The sequence below is a fragment of the Coregonus clupeaformis genome, unplaced genomic scaffold (assembly GCF_020615455.1).
Source record: "Coregonus clupeaformis isolate EN_2021a unplaced genomic scaffold, ASM2061545v1 scaf0010, whole genome shotgun sequence".
Lineage (NCBI taxonomy): Eukaryota > Metazoa > Chordata > Actinopteri > Salmoniformes > Salmonidae > Coregonus > Coregonus clupeaformis.
The window spans coordinates 1,603,980-1,628,791 of NW_025533465.1; the positions used below are offsets into that span (position 1 = coordinate 1,603,980).

The window sequence follows — 24,812 nt, forward strand, 5'->3', positions numbered from 1 at the left end:
AAGTTAATTAACGCACACCACGGTCATGTTTAGGGCAAACGGCTCAAAGAGGGAGGTCTCTTAGCAACCTGGCACTGGTGTAATTAGTGTCCCTGGTGTGCAGTTTTATAATTTGACCACTTTTCTGAAGGTTACATTTGAATAATTGTCCTGCATTTTTAGCACCATTGTTTAATACAATGAAGGCAGTTGATTGATTACAATAAAATGGTAGGCATTAGACTTCACTGGATTATTATTATTATTATTGGGCTATTATGACACAATCACAGAAGTCATCACCAGCTCTTTTTGGCACTTATAACTCTCATTATCTTGATCGGTAGGCTATGCATCACCATCATGATGATGTGTGAGCATGAATTTAGTTCTCTCCCAATCTTGAGTCGCCTCCGCCGCGCCCCTTTGACCACGTTTGAATCTCAACAATGGGAGGGTATAAGCGAGATAGAAACAGAGAGAGAGAGAGAGGCAGAGGCAGAGGCAGAGAGAGAGAGAGAGAGAGAGAGAGAGAGAGAGAGAGAGAGAGAGAGAGAGAGAGAGAGAGAGAGAGAGAGAGATAACGAAGGAAAAAGGGTGTAAGCGTGTGGCTTCTGCCTCTCCGATCTTTCTTCTTCTCCTTTTTTTCTAAAAGGGAGAGGCATTGGGATGGAGTAAGATCAAGAGAGCGGGAGAGAGAGAGTTGGAGGGGGCGTTTCTCCCGGGTATGATTATCAGATATTTCCAATACATTGTCAACATCGTGTCGTCTACTTGAGTAGGGGAAACTGGCAGGACTAAAAACAATGGGTGAGTATATGACATCTGAATGTAATATTTGGTAATGCTTTATATTTTCTCCTCTTGCCGACAAAATAGCCCAGTGGCTTACATTTACGAAACCCATGAGGATGCATAAATTGGTTGAAATTATCATATTTTTAACCAAACATTCGTGATCAATTGAACTTCATTGATACAGTAAGCAACATAACTCTTCGCTGGTTGATATCTATGCTACACGTGATGGTAAATACTTGTTGGGCCACGGTAAAGGATAGCCCTCCATCATCAAGTGGAAAAAGCGCTCAGTGTTTGAAGCGCATCACAAAGCCAAGCTATGCTATTCCTTTTTACTTATCTGAAATGTAACTGTTTGATCTCAAAGGACCAACTTTTTTTTATAAAGGCTAGTCTATGCAGTCAGAGATAGACCTACGTGACTTGGTAGACTACCTCGTTCCTAATTCGTATTCCTCAATGGACAGCTCGAGCTGTCACGAGTGACTACTATGAATGCATGTTGAGAGTGAGAGGCCTACTGTATTGCCAATTATTTACTTTTACCATGTCTGTTTGTTTTTACAGTAGCCTAAAGTTATTGTTTGTAAATAGAAGTTGATATAGTTAAAACACTCATTGTTGTTCACTAATTTACTTCAAGTAGGGAAAGGATGGCGGGGTTGAAAAGTAATAAAGGGGAGTATATATATAAAAAAACATGGGGGATTGGAAGTGATGCAGACAATTACATTGATAGAAGATACAATCTATCTGCAATATTAAGCTGATCCACCCCCCCAAATTAAATTACAAAAATAAAAAATAAACACTCAATAACCTAAACCTTTGGAAAAGGTAGTCAACTAAAATGAGAAATTAAGCTATTTTGATCAATAGGCCTACAGTTTAAAGTGTTGCTTGTTTGTGATTTTTCTCTATTGGGCCCCTTTGTTTTTTAAAGGTTTGTCATTTGGTTTAAAATAATTCCCCAAATGAAACAGGACTATCCATATTGAATAAGTGTAGTAGGTGGCAACCCAATGCACAATGCAACGTGCAGTTGAATGATATTCATTCACCTAAAACTTAACAGTATATTGAGTCTTAAAGCTAGAATCCTTAGTTGCTACATCAATTTTTTTACTTTTAAATTAATTATATATACCCATTGCACAGGAGGCTGCTGAGGGGAGGATGGCTCGTAATAATGGCCGGAACGGAGCGAATGGAATGGCATCAGACACATGGAAACCACTCATTCTGCTCCTGCCATTATCACAAGTACAGTGGGGAAAAAAAGTATTTAGTCAGCCACCAATTGTGCAAGTTCTCCCACTTAAAAAGATGAGAGAGGCCTGTCATTTTCATCATAGGTACACGTCAACTATGACAGACAAATTGAGAAAAAAAAATCCAGAAAATCACATTGTAGGATTTTTAATGAATTTATTTGCAAATTATGGTGGAAAATAAGTATTTGGTCACCTATAAACAAGCAAGATTTCTGGCTCTCACAGTCCTGTAACTTCTTCTTTAAGAGGCTCCTCTGTCCTCCACTCGTTACCTGTATTAATGGCACCTGTTTGAACTTGTTATCAGTATAAAAGACACCTGTCCACAACCTCAAACAGTCACACTCCAAACTCCACTATGGTCAAGACCAAAGAGCTGTCAAAGGACACCAGAAACAAAATTGTAGACCTGCACCAGGCTGGGAAGACTGCATCTGCAATAGGTAAGCAGCTTGGTTTGAAGAAATCAACTGTGGGAGCAATTATTAGGAAATGGAAGACATACAAGACCACTGATAATCTCCCTCGATCTGGGGCTCCACGCAAGATCTCACCCCCGTGGGGTCAAAATGATCACAAGAATGGTGAGCAAAAATCCCAGAACCACACGGGGGGGACCTAGTGAATGACCTGCAGAGAGCTGGGACCAAAGTAACAAAGCCTAACATCAGTAACACACTACTCCGCCAGGGACTCAAATCCTGCATTGCCAGACGTGTCCCCCCTGCTTAAGCCAGTACATGTCCAGGCCCGTCTGAAATTTGCTAGAGTGCATTTGGATGATCCAGAAGAGGATTGGGAGAATGTCATATGGTCAGATGAAACCAAAATATAACTTTTTGGTAAAAACTCAACTCATCGTGTTTGGAGGACAAAGAATGCTGAGTTGCATCCAAAGAACACCATACCTACTGTGAAGCATGGGGGTGGAAACTTCATGCTTTGGGGCTGTTTTTCTGCAAAGGGACCAGGACGACTGATCCGTGTAAAGGAAAGAATGAATGGGGCCATGTATCGTGAGATTTTGAGTGAAAACCTCCTTCCATCAGCAAGGGCATTGAAGATTAAACGTGGCTGGGTCTTTTAGCATGACAATGATCCCAAACACACCCCCCGGGCAACGAAGGAGTGGCTTCGTAAGAAGCATTTCAAGGTCCTGGAGTGGCCTAGCCAGTCTCCAGATCTCAACCCCATAGAAAATCTTTGGAGGGAGTTGAAAGTCCGTGTTGCCCAGCGACAGCCCCAAAACATCACTGCTCTAGAGGAGATCTGCATGGAGGAATGGGCCAAAATACCAGCAACAGTGTGTGAAAACCTTGTGAAGACTTACAGAAAATGTTTGACCTGTGTCATTGCCAACAAGGGGTATATAACAAAGTATTGAGAAACTTTTGTTATTGACCAAATACTTATTTTCCACCATAATTTGCAAATAAATTCATAAAAAATCCTACAATGTGATTTTCTGGATTTTTTTTTCTCATTTTGTCTGTCATAGTTGACATGTACCTATGATGAAAATTACAGGCCTCTCTCATCCTTTTAAGTGGGAGAACTTGCACAATTGGTGGCTGACTAAATACTTTTTTGCCCCACTGTACATCCTCCCCAATTAAGGTGCCACCAACCTCCTGTGACCCATTGATTCTTGAAGAATGTAACTCATAAATGCCTTATGAGCTTCAGCTGTCGTAGGGCCTACCCCATCAGAAACCAAAATATAAGCTTGTTTTACTCCAATGTTTGGAAAGTGAATGCAAACAAACACTGTATAGCAACAAAAACACAAAACATGGTTAAAACGATCGTTTTGATATCATGGATGGTCAGCCCTTGCATCCATAGCTCTGACTATGAATTTGAGAGTGGTAACATTTCCCCAGGCCCATCCTTCAACTTTTTACCAAAACTGAGGCGGGGTGTCCCTTTCTATGGTTTCAATTAAGGATTCAAGCTTTTAAACAAAGAAGTGTCTTATGAAATGGAATTTGGTCGCTACATGGTTAACATAATTTCTTTAAAAAGAAAGGGATTAATGTGTCACTCGTATTCTTCCACAATCTTATTTAGAGTTGTTTATAAACACGGTAACTATTTACATTTGTCCTGCATACATTTTTGGGTTGTGAATTTTCTATATCACTTGATCACTATTTGTAAATATCTTGCATTTCAGTCTTTATGTTGTATATTTAAATTAACTTCTTTGAGGCAGGCAAGGTATTTTGTTTCAGTCAATCGATCAATTTTAGCCCATCAATAAAACATCCAAGGTTTATCCTATAGGTTTACCCACTAGTGAGATACATAATTCAATAATGTGTGAATTATTACTCAAATGTCTGTCATATGAGCTTGGGACACATACTGCCTATAGACTGAATTGGATTGAATTAGTAGCATTTCCAGGGAACATTGTGTGTGTGTGTGTGTGTGTGTGTGTATGTGTGTGTGTGTTTGCGCATGTGTGTGTATGCATATGCGTGTTGAGTGTGTGTGAGTGTGAGCATGTGTGTCAGTCTCAGTGTGCAGTCGGTTTGCCCATAGGCACACTGGCCAGCATGAACTCCCTGAACTCAATCCTTGTCCATTAAATTAATATTGATCAAGGAGCAGAGAGAGACATAGAGTTCCAGCTCATCTGTTTTTGGACTGGGCTTGAAGCTGTGTCTGGGAGTGTACCTCCTCTAAGGAAGGAGACGAGAACAGAGAGGAATAAAAGAAACCAAGGGAAAATAGAAAAGGAGAGGGAAATTGTGTGTGTGTGTGTGTTTCTCTAAAAGCCAAACAAGCGGGACATCCATTTAGTAAACCAGCACACCAGCACAGATCTCTCCACTGGGAGCTGTCCTTGGTTCTGATCTGTGCTCCAACCCTCCTCCATCCCTTCCACCTTCCCAAACATCCCCCCATCATCTCCAATTCCCCCTCCCCCTCTCCCACTATGCTAATTGACAACCTCAGCCTCTCCATTTGGCAAGCAGTGTGAGGGGGGGGCTAGGGATATCCTCAGAGGGCCCTGAACAGAGACGATGCTGGGAAAAGGCGAGAGAGAGTGGAGGATCAAATCAAAATAAAATGTTATTGGTTGCGTACACAGATTTGCAGATGTTATTGCAGGTGCAGCGAAATGCTTGTGTTTCTAGCTCCAACAGTGCAGTAATACCTAGCAATAAATAAATAAAAACAAAAATCATTAAGAAATTAAGAAATATCAGAACGAGTAATGTCAGAGACAGGAATATATATACAGTTTAAGTCGGAAGTTTACATACACTTAGGTTAGAGTCATTAAAACTAGTTTTCAACCACTCCACACATTTCTTGTTAGCAAACTATAGTTTTGGTAAGTCAGTTTGGACATCTACTTTGTGCATGACACAAGTAATATTTCCAACAATTGTTTACAGACAGATTATTTCACTTATAATTCACTGTATCACAATTCCAGTGGGTCAGAAGTTTACATACACTAAGTTGACTGTGCCTTTAAACAGCTTGGAAAATTCCAGAAAAAGTTGTCATGGCTTTAGAAGCTTCTGATAGGCTAATTGACATCATTTGAGTCAATTGGAGGTGTACCTGTGGATGTATTTCAAGGCCTACCTTCAAACTCAGTGCCTCTTTGCTTGACATCATGGGAAAATCAAAAGAAATCAGCCAAGACCTTAGAAAAAAAATTGTAGACCTCCACAAGTTCATCCTTGGGAGCAATTTCCAAACGCCTGAAGGTACCACGTTCATCTGTACAAACAATAGTATGCAAGTATAAACACCATGGGACCACGCAGCCGTCATACCGCTCAGGAAGGAGACACGTTCTGTCTCCTAGAGATGAACGTACTTTGGTGCGAAAAGTGCAAATCAATCCCAGATCAACAGCAAAGGACCTTGTGAAGATGCTGGAGGAAACAGGTACAAAAGTATCTATATCCACAGTAAAACTAGTCCTATATCGACATAACCTGAAAGGCCGCTCAGCAAGGAAGAAGCCACTGCTACAAAACTGCCATAAAAAAGCCTAGACTATGGTTTGCAACTGCACATGGCGACAAAGATTGTACTTTTTGGAGAAATGTCCTCTGGTCTGATGAAACAAAAATAGAACTGTTTGGCCATAATGACCATCGTTATGTTTGGAGGAAAAAGGACAGCTTGCAAGCCGAAGAACACCCTCCCTACCGTGAAGCACGGGGGTGGCAGCATCATGCTGTGGGGGTGCTTTGCTGCAGGAGGGACTGGTGCATTTCACAAAATAGATGGCATCATGAAGAAGGGAAATTATGTGGATATATTGAAGCAATATCTCAAGACATCAGTCAGGAAGTTAAAACTTGGTCGCAAATGGGTCTTCCAAATGGACAATGACCCCAAGCATACTTCCAAAGTTGTGGCAAAATGGCTTAAGGACAACAAAGTCAAGGTATTGGAGTGGCCATCACAAAGCCCTGACCTCAATCCTATAGAAAATGTGTGGGCAGAACTGAAAAAAGCGTGTGCGAGCAAGGAGGCCTACAAACCTGACTCAGTTACACCAGCTCTGTCAGGAGGAATGGGCCAAAATTCACCCAACCTATTGTGGGAAGCTTGTGGAAGGCTACCCGAAACGTTTGACCCAAGTTAAACAATTTAAAGGCAATGCTACCAAATACTAATTGAGTGTATGTAAACTTCTGACCCACTGGGAATGTGATGAAAGAAATAAAAGCTGAAATAAATCATTCTCTCTACTATTATTCTGACGTTTCACATTCTTAAAGACAGGGAATTTTTACTAGGATTAAATGTCAGGAAATGTGAAAAACTGAGTTTAAATGTATTTGGCCAAGGTGTATGTAAACTTCCGACTTCAACTGTATATATACTGAACAAAAATATATTTCAAAGATTTTACTGAGTTACAGTTCATATAAGGAAATCAGTCAATTGAAATAAATTCATTAGGCCCTAATCTATGGATTTCACATGACTGGGCAGGGGTGCAGCCATGGGTGGGCCTGGGAGGGCATAGAATACAGTGACTAGAATACAGTATATACATATAAATTGGGTAAAACAGTATGTAAACATTATTAAAGTGACCAGTGTTCAATGACTATGTACATAAGGCAGCAGTCTCTAGAACAGTGACTAAGGCTAGTGGTGACTATTTAACAGTCTGATGGCCTGGAGATAGAAGCTGTTTTTCTGTCTCTCGGTCCCAGCTTTGATGCACCTGTACTGTCTCAGCCTTCTAGATAGTAGCGGGGTAAATAGGCCGTGGCTCGGGTGGCTGAGGTCCTTGATGATCTTCTTGGCCTTCCTGTGACACCGGGTGCTGTAGATGTCCTGGAGGGAAGGCAGTGTGCCCCCGGTGATGCGTTGGGCTGACCGCACCACCCTCTGGAGAGCCCTGTGGTTATGGACGGTGCAATTGCCCGACAGGGTGCTCTCAATGGTGCGTCTGTAGAGGTTTGTGAGGGTCTTAGGGGCCGAATCTCTTCAGCCTCCTGAGGTTGAAGAGGCGCTGTTGTGCCTTCTTCACCACGCTGTCTGTGTGAAGGGACCATTTTAGGTTGTCAGTGATGTGTACGCCGATGAACTTGAAGCTTTTGACCCTCTCCACTGCGGCCCCTACGATGTGGATGGGGGCATGCTCTCTGTGCTGTCTCCTGTAGTCCATGATCAGCTCCTTCGTTTTGTTGAAGTTGAGGGAGAGGTTATTTTCCTGGCACCACTCCGCCAGGGCTCTCACCTCCTCCCTGTAAGTTGTCTCATCGTTGTTGGCCATGCAGTCATGGGTGAACAGGGAGTACAGGAGGGGGCTAAGCATGCAACCCTGTGGAGCCCCAGTGTTGAGGATCAGCGTGGTGGAGGTGTTGTTGCCTACCTTCACTACTTGGGGTAGGTCCGTCAGGAAGTCCAGTACCCAGTTGCACAGGGAGGGTTTCAGACCCAGGGCCCTGAGCTTAGTGATGAGCTTGGAGGGCACTATGGTGATTGTGTCGCTGTGGATCTGTTGGGGCGATATGCAAATTGTAGTGGGTCTAGGGTGTCAAGTAAGGTGGAGGTGACATGGTCCTTAATTAGCCTCTCAAAGTACTTCATGATGACAGAACTTAGTGCTACAGGGTGATAGTCATTTAGTTCAGTTACCTTCCCTTTCAAGGGTACAGGAACAATGGTGAACATCTTGAAGCAAGTGGGGACAACAGAGTATGATATGGAGAGATTGAATGTCTGTAAACACTCCAGCCAGCTGGTCTGCACATGCTCTGAGGATGTGGCTTGGGATGCCGTCTGGGCTGGCAGCCTTGCAAGAGTTAACATGCTTAAATTACTTACATTGTCCACTGAGAATGAGAGCACACAGTCTTCACAAGCGCCAGGGGCCCGTGTCGGTGACTCTATTTTGTTTGCCTCGAAGCAGCCAAAGAAGGTGTCCGTGTTGTGGCTGGGTTTCCCTTTTAGAATTCGTGATTGTTTGGAGTCCCTGCCACATAAGTCTCGTGTCTGAGCCGTTGAATTGCGACTCCACTTTGTCCCTGTACTGTCATTTTGCCTCTTTGATTGCCTTACGGAGGTCGTAGCTGGTCTGTTTGTACACGTCCATGTTCCTGTCACCTTGCCGGTGGTTTGCGCTTTCACTTTTGCACGAATGCTGCCATCTATCCACGGTTTTTGGTTTGGATAAGTTCTAATCGTCAGTGGGAACAACATCCTCTATGCACTTCCTGAAGAACCCCGACAACGAGTCAGTGTACACGTCGATGCTATTCTCAGAGGCGACCCGGAACATTTCCTAGTCCACGTAATAAGAACAATCTTGAAGCATAGATTCCGATTGGTCAGACCAACGTTGAACAGTCCTTACCACGGGAGCTTCCTGTTTAAGTTTCTGCCTATAGGTGGGGAGGAGCAGAATGGAGACGTGATCTGATATGCTGAAGCGAGGGCGGGGGAGGGCCTTACAGCCATCCCAGAAGGGATGGCTGTAAGGTAGCTTAGTGGCAGGTAGCTTAGTGGGTAAGAGCGTTGTGCCAGTAACCGAAAGGTCGCTGGTTCTAATCCCCGAGCCGACTAGGTGAAAAATCTGTCGATGTGCCCTTAAGCAAGGCACTTAACCCTAATTGCTCCTGTAAGTCGCTCTGGATAAGAGCGTCTGCTAAATGACTAAAATGTAAATGTAATAGTAGCAATGATCCAGGGTTTGTGTTGCGTGTGTAGCACAGGAAATGTGTTGATAGAATTTTGGTAGCGTTTTTTTCACAGACGTCCTTTATTAAAGTCCCCAGCTAATCTAAATGCGGCCTCATGATATACGGTTTCCAGTTTGTACCGGGGGGGGGTTTGACGATGACCGGCAGTGACGATGACGATGAATTATCTCGGGAGGTAATGCGGTCGGCATTTGATGGTGAGGTTTTCCAGATCAGGAGAACAAATGGACTTGAGTTCCTGTACGTTACCATAATCACACCATGAGTTGTTAATCATGAAACAAACCCCGCTGCCTTTCTTTTTCCCGGAGAGTTCGTTCTTCATGTCTGCGCGATGGACGTAGAACCCAGCCTGACTGAATGGACGAGGAGAGCCATGATTCCATAAAACAGAGTATGTTACAGTTCCTGATGTCTCTCTGGAAGGAGATCCTCGTCCTGAGCTCGTCTACTTTATTGTCCAGGGACTGAACGTTAGCAAGTAATATACTCGGAAGCAGTGGATGGGATGCACGCCGTCTGAGTCCGACTAGGGCCCCACTCCTGACTAGGGCCCCACTCTTCTTTGGCGTCAACGTTTTGGTGCAGCCCCCGGGATGAATAGAGCTGCCTCGGGAAGTTCAAACAAAGGATCCAGGTGAGGGAAGCCGAATTTCACTCTAATTTCTGTTGAGTGACCACCAATCTAATATCCAAAAGTTATTTCCAGCTGTAGGTAATAATATAAGAAACTTTCTGAGCGAATAATGTAAGAAATAACACAAAAAATAAAACAAATACTGCAAAGTTGGCTAGGAGCTAGAAACAGGGTGACCGTATCTGTCGGCACCATCATGTCATGTGAAAACAAAACATCTGTGTGGTAATTGGCTCCCCTTAGTATTGTAAAACATACATTGACATCTGTTTGATAATTGGCTTCCCTGGCTCCTCGGCTTGGGTCATGCTAAATGCCGGTTTGGTGGAGAGGAAAACGAAGTTGTGTTATTGTGCGTTTAAACTGATGGGGGAAGGGCCGCTAGGTTGTCAAATTTTTTTGTGTTGGTAAAGGCTCCACAGGTTTCATATTTGCATACATACAGCAGCATACTATTCATTAGTCACATTGGTCAACAGTTATTCTACTTTTTTACGAAGAAAAATCACTTTTGGTAATCATATAAGAGACTACCCACTGGGTACACACTGGTTGAATCAACGTTGTTTTCACGTCATTTTAATGAAATTATGTTGAACCAACGTGGAATAGATGTTGAATTGACGTCTGTGCCCAGTGGGTATTGAATACTATCATACTGCCAAGCTAGCTTGTTACAGCCTTTCCCCCATAGCCTCTGAGCATACTGTATGTTGTGTGGTGATTTGAGACAGAGACCCAGAAGCCATATTAGCAGCTTCCGCAATTTGTTAGGAGCTTTAGAGGGGAGCGGACATCAAATTGCATGGATAAATATAGTGAATAATTGATGTGATGCGTAGTGGGGAGCTGATTTGGAGTGGCACTGATTCTCCTGGAATCCCACAGACTGTCAGTGGTAGATAGGCGTATAGCTGTAGGTCTGTTTCTCCTCATCTACTTTAGGTGTCAATACCCAGGATGTAGTCCTGTTAGATAGCTCTGACCAGCTAGACAGCTCTGTCCTGTTCACAGCATAGACACTATATTGTATATACCTCTATACAGTATAGACATATAGGCATAAATAGAAATCATATAAACAGTAGCCTAAAGTATATGTCGTAAAGGCCCATATGTATACCTCATACAGTATGTTCCATGATGTACACATCATCATGTACATTTATAGATTACATCTTTGGTTCAGGGCTACAGTACTAGCTACATCCCATTGGGGTTTGGGATATGGGAGAATGCCCCTCTCCATCCTTCCCTTTAATTCACTCTCCTGTGTGAGAGCCTAAGGCAGTTTTAAAGAGGGAGCGGAGCTAAAAAGACAGCTTTGGATTTCAAACCTTGGAACCACAAGGACGCTATCAGACTCCTACCAACATCTTCCCATTTAAACCCTTTCAGGGCTTTCTGTCTTCCTTTTTTCACTCCTCCAAACGTGTGGTATGTCACATGCAGAGGTGTTTAGAATAATAGAGCTGGAATCATTCCTTTCATGTGCTCGCCTTTTAGTAGAGAAGTGCCGAGCAGTGTTTTCTGGGTTTGATTCCAACCCCTTGAGGAAGCAAGGGCAGGAAGATGTGAAGTCTCCTTATCTCCACCGACAGCCAATCACAGCTCAGAACGCCAGTCCAAAGCCAGGCGATAGCAGGCCCTTTAAGTTTACAGTCTGCCTGTCCCAATAAACATATCTCTCACTCACTCCCTGCTCCCTCCTTTACGCGTTCTCTCTCTCTCTCTCTCTCTCTCTCTCTCTCTCTCGCGTGCGCTCTCTCTCCGTTTCTCTCATGTGTTCAGCGTGGGGGCCTGTGCTCCCGGCGCTGCGGGGGCAGCACACTCCTTCAGATGTGTGTGTGACTGTGGCTCTCACTGATAAAGGCAGGGACAGGGATGGCAAGCCTCACAGCTTACTCTCAGTCAGGGGCCGGGAATTCAAAAACTGGCAACTTTATTGTGCACTGGTGTGGTGTGACAAGGTGACAGCACACGTGAGCTTGCAGTTACATCACGTTCAGCTGGCCTTTCACTCACCCCACACTCTGTCTGGTACTTGTGTTGGATATGGACTAGATATGAGATATGGACTAGATATGGGATACTTACTGTATTTTAATACTATTACAGGCATAGATACAGGAGATATAGACATATACAGTATCTCACAAAAGTGAGTACACCCCTCACATTTTTGTAAATATTTGAGTATATCTTTTCATGTGACAACACTGAAGAAATGACACTTTGCTACAATGTAAAGTAGTGAGTGTACAGCTTGTATAACAGTGTAAATTTGCTGTCCCCTCAAAATAACACCACACAGCCATTAATGTCTAAACCGCTGGCAACAAAAGTGAGTACACCCCTAAGTGAAAATGTCCAAATTGGGCCCAAAGTGTCAATATTTTGTGTGGCCACCATCATTTCCAGCACTGCCTTAACCCTCTTGGGCATGGAGTTCACCAGAGCTTCACAGGTTGCCACTGGAGTCCTCTTCCACTCCTCCATGATGACATCACGGAGCTAGTGGATGTTAGAGACCTTGCACTCCTCCACCTTCCATTTGAGGATGCCCCACATATGCTCAATAGGGTTTAGGTCTGGAGACATGCTTGGCCAGTCCATCACCTTTACCCTCAGCTTCTTTAGCAAGGCAGTGGTCATCTTGGAGGTGTGTTTGGGGTCGTTATCATGTTGGAATACTGCCCTGCGGCCCAGTCTCCGAAGGGAGGGGATCATGCTCTGCTTCAGTATGTCACAGTACATGTTGGCATTCATGGTTCCCTCAATGAACTGTAGCTCCCCAGTGCCGGCAGCACTCATGCAGCCCCAGACCATGACACTCCCACCACCATGCTTGACTGTAGGCAAGACACACTTGTCTTTGTACTCCTCACCTGGTTGCCACCACACACGCTTGACACCATCTGAACCAAATAAGTTCACCTTGGTCTCATCAGACCACATGACATGGTTCCAGTAATCCATGTCCTTAGTCTGCTTGTCTTCAGCAAACTGTTTGCGGGCTTTCTTGTGCATCATCTTTAGAAGAAGCGACAGCCATGCAGACCAATTTGATGCAGTGTGCGGCGTATGGTCTGAGCACTGACAGGCTGACCCCCCACCCCTTCAACCTCTGCAGCAATGCTGGCAGCACTCATGTCTATTTCCCAAAGACAACCTCTGGATATGACGCTGAGCACATGCACTCAACTTCTTTGGTCGACCATGGCGAGGCCTGTTCTGAGTGGAACCTGTCCTGTTAAACCGCTGTATGGTCTTGGCCACCGTGCTTCAGCTCAGTTTCAGGGTCTTGGCAATCTTCTTATAGCCCAGGCCATCTTTATGTAGAGCAACAATTATTTTTTTCAGATCCTCAGAGAGTTCTTTGCCATGAGGTGCCATGTTGAACCTCCAGTGACCAGTATGAGGGAGTGTGAGAGCGATGACACCAAATTTAACACACCTGCTCCCCATTCACACCTGAGACCTTGTAACACTAACGAGTCACATGACACCGGGGAGGGAAAATGGCTAATTGGGCCCAATTTTGACATTTTCACTTAGGGGTGTACTCACTTTTGTTGCCAGCGGTTTAGACATTAATGGCTGTGTGTTGAGTTATTTTGAGGGGACAGCAAATGTACACTGTTATACAAGCTGTACACTCACTACTTTACATTGTAGCAAAGTGTCATTTCTTCAGTGTTGTCACATGAAAAGATATACTCAAATATTTACAAAAATGTGAGGGGTGTACTCACTTTTGTGATATACTGTAGAAGACATAGATACAGGAGACATAGACATATAGAATACATAGATACAGGAGATATAGACATATAGAAGACATAGATACAGGAGATATAGAAGACATAGATACAGGAGATATAGACATATAGAAGACATAGATACAGGAGATATAGACATATAGAAGACATAGATACAGGAGATATAGACATATAGAAGACATAGAAACAGGAGATATAGAAGACATAGATACAGGAGATATAGACATATAGAATACATAGATACAGGAGATATAGACATATAGAAGACATAGATACAGGAGACTTATTCATTCATTGACTGTTAATTCCATATTACTACTCCAAACTGAAAGAAGATTCTTCCTTTGCAAATTGTCTTGTTTTCCTTTTTCTCTCTAGGACCTGGACAATTTCAGTGGTAAATGAAGCCTCGCCCACCCCTCCACCTCTCTTCCACTGTAATGGAGCATGGATAGGGGGATGGGGAGAGGAAAGAGAGGAGAGAAGATGGAGGGGAGAAAGTGGCCGGAACGTTTGCTCCCGTCTCGACCACGGGTATTCTTGGGTTGATAATACAGATGTCGATGTTATTGCTTGAGAATACGCGTAGCTGAGTGGAAGCCATTTTCCTCAACCAACCTTTCATTCTGGGGTCATATAGACATACAGTAGATCAATCTTCATTTTTGTACTATCATTTGTTTTAAATGTTCTACATTATATGGACCCTCAGTGTTGATCCAAGCAGGCTAGAAGAAGAAGGGGTGTGCCTCAACGCTGCCCAACACTCTCTCTCTGAGCTGTGTTGTGACCGGTACCTTGGGCGCCAACCAGACGTCCTCTTCAGAAGGTAAGCGCCTCCCAGCCATACATCACATCCCTTTTTTGCTCTGATTATTCCTCCGCTTGACAGTTGCCCTTATCAGAGGCAGTGCGTGGTGAATGGGGAATCCAATAAGAGTCTGTGAGGAAGTGGGCCTGGGCGACACCACACCACACAACAGAGGTCCAGCAGCAGCTCCTGTGGCTCGTGGCGAATAAGGTCACAGCCAAAGAGCAAATCCAATATCCAGACGGGCAGGTAGGAGCATGGACTGAATGCATTAGAGCACAAAGATAAATCTCAGCCTGGATGCTGTTTGCCAGGCTGGCTGGAGGAGGTACAGGGACAGTCAGACGGGCAGGTTGAGGCAGGGCAACAGGGAAGGACAGTCTATACTGAATGGTGTGGGAGACTTAACAAGCATTCCAACCAAAGATGTGTGTGTGAACTGGTGTATTTGTGCGTTACGAAAATATATTTTCGTAACGCACATCCAAACTTAGACATTTGACAAAACAGTATCATTGCCTTGCAAAAGTAGTACTTAGAACTTTTCACATTCTATTGTGTTACAAAGTGGGATTAAAATTGATTTAATTATCATTTTTTGTCAACAATATACAAAATATTTTGTAATGTCAAAGTGGAAGAACATGTATTTTTTTATACAAAAAAATATAACTTAAGTATAGTAGTTGCATAAGTTTTCAGTATCTTTGTTTAGACAAGCCTAAGTTAGTTCAGGAGTAAAATGTGGCTTAACAAATCACATAAAAGTTAAATGGACTCACTCTGTGTGAAATAATAGGGGTTGACATGATTTTTAAATGACTAACCTTTCCTCTGTCCCCCATACATACAACATCTGTAAGGTCCCTCAGTCAAGTATTGAATTTCAAGCACATATTCAACTACAAAGACCAGGGAGCTTTTCTAATTTTTATAAAAAACTAATTAGACATTGAATATCTCTTAAAGCATGGTCTCGTTCATAATTATGCTGTGCATTATGTATTAAACCACCCAGACACCTCAAAGATACAGTTGTCCTTCTGAACTGAGCTGCAGGATGTTGCTCAGGGATGTTACCATGAGGCCATTGGGGATGTTACCTTGAGGCCATTGGTGATTTTAAAACAGCTACAGAGTTCAATGGCTGTACTGGGAGAGAACTGAGGACGGATCAACAACATTATAGTGACTCCACAATAATGACCTAAATGACAGAATAAATAGAAAAACATAAATATACAAAATATTCCAAAACATGCATCTTGTATGAAACAAGACACAACGGTAATACTGCAAAATAAAACATGGCAAAGAAATACACTTTTTGCCCTTCATGCAAAGCCCTATGTTTGGGGCAAATCCAACACAACACATTACTAAGTAACTGCCTCCTTATTTTCAAGCATGGTACTGGGGAGTTTTTCAGGATAAAAATAAATGGGATAGGGCTAAGCACAGGCAAAATCCTAGAGCAACACCTGCTTCAGTCTGCTTTACACCAGACACTGGAAGAGGAATTCACCTTTCAGCAGGGCAATAACCTACAACACAAAGCCAAATCTATACTACAGTTGCTTACCAAGAAGACAGTGAATGTTCCTAAATGGCCAAGTTACAGTTTTGACTTAAATCTGCTTGAAATACTATGGCAAGACTTGAAAATTGCTGTGAAACCATGATCCCCAACATCTCGACAGAGATTGAATAATTTTAAATAGAATAATAAGCAAATATTGCACAATCCAGGTGTACAAAGCTCTTAGAGACTTACCCAAGAAGACTCACAGCTGTAATTGTTGCCAAGGGTGTTTCTAACATGTATGGACTCAGGGAGCTGAATACTTATGCAACGACTATATTGTATTTATAAAATGTGTATTAATAAAACAAAAATCCAAAATCTTCCACTTTGACATTACAATAATAATAATATAATATGCCATTTAGCAGACGCTTTTATCCAAAGCAACTTATAGTCATGTGTGCATACATTTTTATGTATGGGTGGTCCCGGGGATCGAACCCACTAACCTGGCGTTACAAGCGCCATGGTCTACCAATTGAGCTACAGAGGACTCTGTAGATTGTTGACAAAAAATGACAATTTTAATCCCACTTTGTAACACAATAAAATGCGAAGAAATCGAAGGGGTCTGAATACTTTTGCAAGGCACTGTACATGTACATTCATTTTCTGTCCCATTTTCTTTTTTATACCTCCACTTGTTTTAACTGCACCTGTACATGGACAAGCAGAAGAGAACTATTAGGGTTGTGTAGGGTGGTCAAATCAATAACTTCTCACCATGGTGGTTTTCATTTTAGTGTTTTTTTAATCGGGTGTAATAAGATTATGTAAATCCCTCGATTTCACAGTGGGAGGATGCTGAGTCTCATCCATGTAAAGGGTATTTGACAGAGTCACTGAATCTGTACTAAACACTGGAAACACTCAGCCAAGAGGATTCTCCACAGGAGCCCCTAGAGACAGCACTGACATGAGCTCCTCTCTCTCAGGGTGGTGTGTGTGTGTGTGTGTGTGTGTGTGTGTGTGTGTGTGTGTGTGTGTGTGTGTGTGTGTGTGTGTGTGTGTGTGTGTGTGTGTGTGTGTGTGTGTGTGTGTGTGTGTGTGTGTGTGTGTGTGTGTGTGTGTGTGTGTGTGTGTGTGAGAGAGAGATAGACAGCTGGCCTAAGGTTAGCACAAGCCTCCAGACTCTTTATTTCAGTCTCTTCCTCTATGCTTTAATTAATGATAGAACTTGATCTCTAAGCCCCCCTGATTAATCATTTTAATAACTTAATTTGTCCCTAATAAACCAAATTCCAAATTGACCCCATGTAATGGAAAGTAGACTATAGACCTGGCGGGTAAGAGGCCCAAGATTTGGGTTTGTTTACTTAGTTACATACAGTAGGTATTCAGGTTATCAAGAAAAGCTAAAGAGATTGCACACACTGTTATTCCCTCCACTCCCATGGTCTTGCACTCAACAATGTTACAGTAATGTCATATTTACTATTTTTCTATTTTTCCATTTTGGCTATATCAACTGATCACGTTTATTGCCTGTGCATCTTGCATGCTCTTGACACTGGCACATCACAAATGAAACCTACCGTGTCTACATCTGTGATGAAGCCGGTATGCTACTGTATATCCTTCACATTCAGCGACAACACAGGACAAGTCTCACTGCAGCCTGTCTCTCTGTACACTTCTCCTAATAACCATCCCAGTGAGCAAACAGAACCGAGACAAAAGACTTGGAATAAATAAGTGTGTCTTGGATTTGCTGGGTGGTGAAAGCGGTAATTTGCCCTGGATGGGTCACTCCATTACAATTATCCTGTAATATTTATCTAGACAAACAAAGGGCTGTGTGCGGGAGCAGCCGGCGGCAGGGAGGACATCACTGTGCAATAAGAGCCCTCTCATTAGGACCCTGTCTTTATCATGGAGGAGCTGTTATGAGATGTGGTAGATTAGAGGAGGGGAACAGAAGGCCAGGAGAGAGCCATGGAGATTATGACCGTTATTGCAATGTTAATCACTATTTGTCATCCGACGACTCGCACGTTTGCACCTGTGGGAAATGTAAATGTAAACTAACTGTGTGTGTGTGGGCTGTGATTGTGTATGTGTGTGTATATGATTGTGTATGTGTGTGGGCTGTGAGTGTGTATGTGTGTGGGCTGTGAGTGTGTATGTGTGTGGGCTGTGAGTGTGTGTATGACAGAAAGAGAGTGGAAGAGAGAAAATAGTTTGCATCCTTTTATGTGTGTGTGTGCATGTTCATACGTGTGTGAGAGTGATTGGATGCATTTAGAATGAACAAATAGATAAAGATATAATTAAATAAATAAGTTACAATCACATGCATTGCGCTCAGTGCCTGGCAACGGGATCTCTGGGTTGCTGTGGCAACGGTTGCTACCGAATGTGAGGTGATTGGCAACCATGCCAACGAGGAGGGAATAACATTTGACCCCTCCTGCTGACGAGGAGAGGTGGGGGGCAGAGGGGAGCTGAGAGAGAGAGAGAGAGAGAGAGAGGATGGAAAAGAGTAGGCCAAATAATAATTTAGATATTCAACCTCTTCTTTCACACTCCTCCTTCTCAACCTCTCCCCTCTGGCACCAACACACTACACTACCACAGATACTAACACAAACACACTCCCGCTGCTCGCCTGCACACACACACTCACACAAGCCCAAACTCACACTCTCTCACTCAGAGTCACTCTATCACACCCCCACCTACAGACACACAAACACGTACAGTATCTACTCAACACAATCACTCACACATGCAAAAAACACACACACGTATACTCAGCAGACCTGTATTCATCAGCAAGGCATTGTTTTGCTCCTGAAGCTATGTGAAACAGAAGGCAGTGTGAAATCATTATGTGAGCTGCTCTGCCAAGAGGAGGGCCTCTCTCTTCCCTCTCCATCTCTCTTGGTCTCTCCTTGTTCTCCACTCTATATCTCTCTTTCTCTTTATCTTTCCCCTCTTTCCTCTGTCTGCATGGCTAAACTAATAAGTGAGTGATTAATCGTCTGCTAATTGCTGTGTAATCTCTGTTAATTAGCGTCAATAATTTTTAGTGGCTGAGTGCAGTGAGAGAGAGACTGGAGTTACTGACAGTTGGACCCACAGACAGACACACAGAAACACAGTGAGAGAGAGAGAGAGAGAGATAGAGATAGAGAGAGAGAGAGAGAGAGAGAGAGAGAGAGAGAGAGAGAGAGAGAGAGAGAGAGAGAGAGAGAGAGAGAAGAGCCTTCTATGCCATCAAAAGGAACATAAAATTCGACATACCAATTAGGATCTGGCAAAAAATGATTGAATCAGTTATAGAACCCATTGCCCTTTATGGTTGTGAGGTCTGGGGTCCGCTCACCAACCAAGAATTCACAAAATGGGACAAACACCAAATTGAGACTGCATGTAGAATTCTGCAAACATATCCTCTGTGTACAACGTAAAACACCATATAATGCCTGCAGAGCAGAATTAGGCCGAAACCCGCTAATTATCCAAATCCAGAAAAGAGACATTACATTCTACAACCACGTAAAAGGAAGTGATTCCCAAACCTTCCATAACAAAGCCATCACCTACAGAGAGATGAACCTGGAGATGAGTCCCCTAAGCAAGCTGCCCCCTAAGCAAGCTGGTCCTGGGGCTCTGTTCACAAACACAAACAGACCCCACAGAGCCCCAGGACAGCAACACAATTAGACCCAGTGGCAGAATACCTGAAAACTATGACTGACCCACAATTAAGGAAAGCTTTGACTATGTACAGACTCAGTGAGCATAGCCTTGCTATTGAGAAAGGCCGCCGTAGGCAGACCTGGCTCTCAAGAGAAGACAGGCTATGTGCACACTGCCCACAATATGAGGTGGAAACTGAGCTGCACTTCCTAACCTCCTGCCAAACGTATGACCATATTAGAGACACATATTTCCCTCAGATTACACAGACCCACAACGAATTCGAAAACAAATCCAATTTTGATATTATCTCCCATATCTATTGGGTGAAATACCACAGTATGCAATCACAGCAGCAAGATTTGTGACCTGTTGCCACAAGGAAAGGGCAACTAGTGAAGAACAAACACCATTGTAAATACAACCTAAATGTATGTTTATTTATTTTCAATTTTTTACTTTAACTATTTGCACATCGTTACAACACTGTATATAGACATAATATGACATTTGAAATGTCTTTATTATTTTTTAACTTTTGTGAGTGTAATGTTTACTGTTTTATTGTTTATTTCACTTTTGTCTATTATCTATTTCACTTGCTTTGGCAATGTAAACATGTGTTTCCCATGCCAATAAAGCCCCTTCAATTGAATTGAATTGAGAGAGAGGGAGAGAGAGGGAGAGGGAGAGGGAGAGAGAGAGAGAGAGAGAGAGAGAGAGAGAGAGAGAGAGAGCACGGGGAGACAGACCATGGGACAGATGGGTGAGTCATTTGATAAAGAAGTGAACATTACTATACATGTATAAAGTATTCGCTTGTTGGTCAGGAACCCTCATGAATATGTTCTTTATTCCTGGATAGAGTTTCCTCTTTGTTCACTGGTTATTCAACCAAGATGGGCAGACTATAGCACAGCAGTGTGTCAGCCAGGTCAAACCTGCACATTCACCAGATACAGATAAAACTAACTAAAGTGCATAAACAGTACACAATGTATGTTCACGGTTCACATTTAGAATGTAAACCAAACACTGGCAGTGCTTTTGAACTCTATACTTGACCTACATTCACCACAGTGTCTGGACTGGAGTATCTGCAGGTGTTTTGCACCAGTGTTGAGACTAGTAGATGTAGCTAGAGCCCCTGGGACGTAAAGTAGCCTTTGCTCAGCCTCACCCCGGGGAGTTGGGCTCCAGGTAAGCCAGCTTGACAGGTGTGTGGGTGTCTTCAGGATGGAGAGCAGTCATCTCAGGCCAGATGTGCTGCTCCACAGATGTGGCAGTGAGAGTCATAACAGACCAGAGCCCAGCTGCTTAGAGAACACATCACGCCTCGTCTGATGGCTGCCCTTAAACTGGGTATGGCAGGCCTTGTGACAGTTCTGACTAAGTTTTGCTTGACATTCGTCAGGGCAAATGTATGGGCTGAGATGTTGTTTGTGGTCATTGTGTGTGTGTGTGTCTGTGTCTATGTGGCCTGTGTGCAATATTTGTGCTTTATGCTTTATATGAATGTGTGCTTGGTTGTGTGTGTGTGCATGTTTCTGTTAGTTAGTTGTGTGTGTAGGTGTTGCATGAAATAGATTGTGCATGGCACAGTACAATTTATGGCACCTTCTACCGCCTTCCCTTTCAGACGCCTCCACACACGCCCCCACACACAGAGACCTGACAAAATCTGTACTGCTACACATCTCATTCCAACTGTTTTACATTAATAACCGAATATTACATAATGTTGCATAAACTGAATATACACACAGAATGTATTCCTTTGGGATGAGGGTAAAAAGAGCAAAGAAGTTTGGTAAATATGATATATAATTTGTTTCTTTGCTATATTCACTTACATCGTTTGCCGAATTTCACAACCACAGGAGTCATTGACGACAATAAACGCCTCGACTTCCTTCAGAGCTGCTGCCTGTTACTATAAGAAAACAATGATGCCATCTTGTGTTCCTCACCGGTACAACAAGGCCTTCACATATTTTGATAGCTTTGTCTCGTTCTGGCCTTTGGCCTTTCTTTTTACAATAATAAAACGGTAATTTAGCATACAATTAACATACATGTTCCTTATATACAGCTTTTGTGGACATTTTACTCACAACCTTGGGGTTGTCAGCATCAAGCCCCAGGTCCAAACAAGTAGGCCACTTTGCTAAAACTGCTAATCTAATTTCATTATGGATGAAGTCAGCATGTTCCAGATTAATTTGTCCTCATTACAATTCTATAATTGTTTCAATTTTTCTTTTACAAGTTAATTGGTACTTGCAATAAACTAAGGCTACTGATTAGTACCCCGTTGAGCTAATGAAACATACATAAGCTACTAACAGAACCTTCTATATTCAGAGAGTGGGCTAACGCAATTGAACATGGAGTTTGGTGTTGCGTTGCTCACAAGTGACCCTTCCATTTCATTTTCTGAACTAACGCAAATCAGCTTCTTATCAAATGACCATAAGAAAAAGCGGTGTTTACCCATCATTCTCTTATTTTGGCTTGGCTGTTTTGTAAGTCAGTTTTTTCCTGCTTGTGATATAGTGAGACAGTTATTTCAGAGCTATTATTACTTACATGTATTGTTATCTGAGTTTGATGGCAATTGGCATGTAATAATGTGTGCATGCGTGTGAGTTTGAACTCTCCCGCTCCCTTCACACCTGCAGAACCTGCATTTCTTGTCACACATCCAGACACAATTGACACAGTTGCCTTACCACCCATCATTATGCACTAACAAACCTGTTCCCTCATGTTACCTAATTATGCCCATTCAGTGACCCCTGACATTATGTGGTTATTTTCCATCAGCCACTAGACTGACTTATTTTACTCCTTTCATCCCATCTCCTTTCATTCAGCCACAGTGAATACCCACTTACCTTTCTCTGACACAATTGAGTACCGTCTTCTCTCAAGATTGTGTCTATTGCAGAGGGATCTCATGGATCATAAATTCTGACCCTACTGGGCAAAATAACTATTTCCCTTAGTCTCTACAGGACATGTAATGCTCGTTACATTATAATTTAATGATATACAGTACTTTAGCTGGGAGGGGCCTTTTCTTTCTCAGTTGCTGACCACTTCCTCTAGATGATCTTCCTGAAATCCAATCAAGTCCCAAACACCTAATTCCTCAGGCCACTGCCAAGGCTATGGATGTCTGTGTTTCTGTCATAGTTTTGACTCTCATCTCCTTTCTTCTTTTTCCTCAGAAACACGTTCTCCTCAGCCTGCCGATCCACAACCTTCTCCTGGGCCGGATGACAACTATCCAGGACCTCCATCCTCTTTGCCAGTGACATCACACAATCCACTCTCTATTCCCTATTCTTCCCCTGAACTTGACAGTTGTTCACTGTTCCTGTTGGCACACACCCAAAGATTCAGATAGTGTCTTGAAATCTACTCTGCCCTCCAGCTAGTAGTGCTTTAGATTCATTGTTTAACATTACTGAGATGGACACCCACAATTGGCACAGCAGTAAGGTAACACATTCACTGGATACATTTGGTAGCATGAGGCTAGAATAGCTTCCTTAAAATAGCTACCCTCACACTTATTATTATCATGATCTAATGGATTTAATTACGCTAAAGAAATGCATGTTGCGAAAATAGGAGGGACAATGTGTGTAAAGGATGTGTTACCGGCAATTTGAGTGTGATTTTGTCTGAAATGTAATCTGTTTGACAGCCTTGACTATGGTAGTCACAGCAGCCTCCCATCATGCACCAGGAGAAAAGGATAAGAATGGTTTTGACTAGATGGTATACAGCTACGGACGAAAGTGACTTTTTCGTAGCAGGTTAGTAGAATTTACGCTGCAGGTTAAGAAAATTAACTTAGCAGGTTAGGGTAATTAGATTAAGGTTACTGTATGAAAAGGGTTAGGGTTAGCTAAAAGGCTCTCCTAACCTGCTACGAAAAGTCACTTCCGTCCTTACCTGTAGCCTATCTAGTCACAACTGATAAGAATCGACCTGTTAATTCCACTGCTTAGTGCTAATAGAAACATGGTAAGACAACCAGGCAGCACTTTGGTGTCAATTATCTGCCAGTTATTCTACAGGGCTGTGTGCACAGAGCAGGCATTCAGCATTTTAAATGTAATTATAAAAACACATGCCCAGTGGAGACATCTGTGGTATGACCAAAGGTCAATGTGGCAATCTGAGGAATTAAAATAGTTTAGCAGAAAGCAGATGTTATGGAATAAGCAGTGTACTTTACCACTGTACTGTACTGTACCATAATGGACTGTATAGCATACTGTTTTCCTAATTTAGCTAAACGCAGCCTTTATGGAATAAGTGACTACATGCCATAAGGACTTAATGTATCGTTCTCTAGGCATACCGATAACAGTGGGCATGGCAAAACACTCCCCTCACACATAGTTTTTGTAGGGTGAGTTTTGAATGTTGCCTGCACTCATGACCATGAAACCTCAGGAAGGGAAACAGTATTTCCCTTAAATGTTAAACTGAATGTCAATAAAACACGTGCTACTGTGTGCAATATTTCACGATCAATAAAGTGTTAGATAACAAAAATAGCATTTGTAAAAATCCTATTACTGTTTTTACAATTCTGAAGTAGTTTACATTTTATATTTCCATTGCATGTGATTGCATTATGTCTCCCAAGGACGTGATTGTTTGCACGACTGAGTGGTGTTTAATCTGCTCTCATTAGCAGTTCATGTTTGGTTAATCTTTGAAGCCCTTGATTGTTAGCCATAGGATTACTTTCACCGGTGTCATCTGTCTCCCTTCACTCTTTCAGCACTCCACTCTCTCTGTCACTGGATCTCTAGCCCAGGGCCTTCTATTTACAAAAAGGGTCTAGCCCAGGGGTGTCAAACTCATTTTAGCTCAGGGGCCACATGGAGGAAAATCTATTCCCAAGTGGGCCGGACCGGAAAAATCATGGTATATATAACTTAAAAACAACAACTTCAGATTGTTTTCTTTGAATTAATACGATCAACATACAACATAAAGCTGGAGCCTGAGGACAGTGTGTCCAAAATAGTACAAGCACAACATCACTATTAATCATAAAACACGTCAAGTTT

The 24,812-nt window shown here is 42.7% G+C and overlaps 1 long non-coding RNA gene across 1 annotated transcript; it reads left to right on the forward strand.

The window, feature by feature from the left end:
• The first annotated feature begins 552 nt into the window (after window positions 1–552).
• LOC121551160 lies at window positions 553–24,277 on the forward strand. Its single transcript, XR_005997037.1, has 3 exons — window positions 553–789; window positions 14,051–14,501; window positions 22,947–24,277. It is a non-coding gene; the product is annotated as an uncharacterized LOC121551160 (long non-coding RNA).
• The last annotated feature ends 535 nt before the right edge of the window (window positions 24,278–24,812 follow it).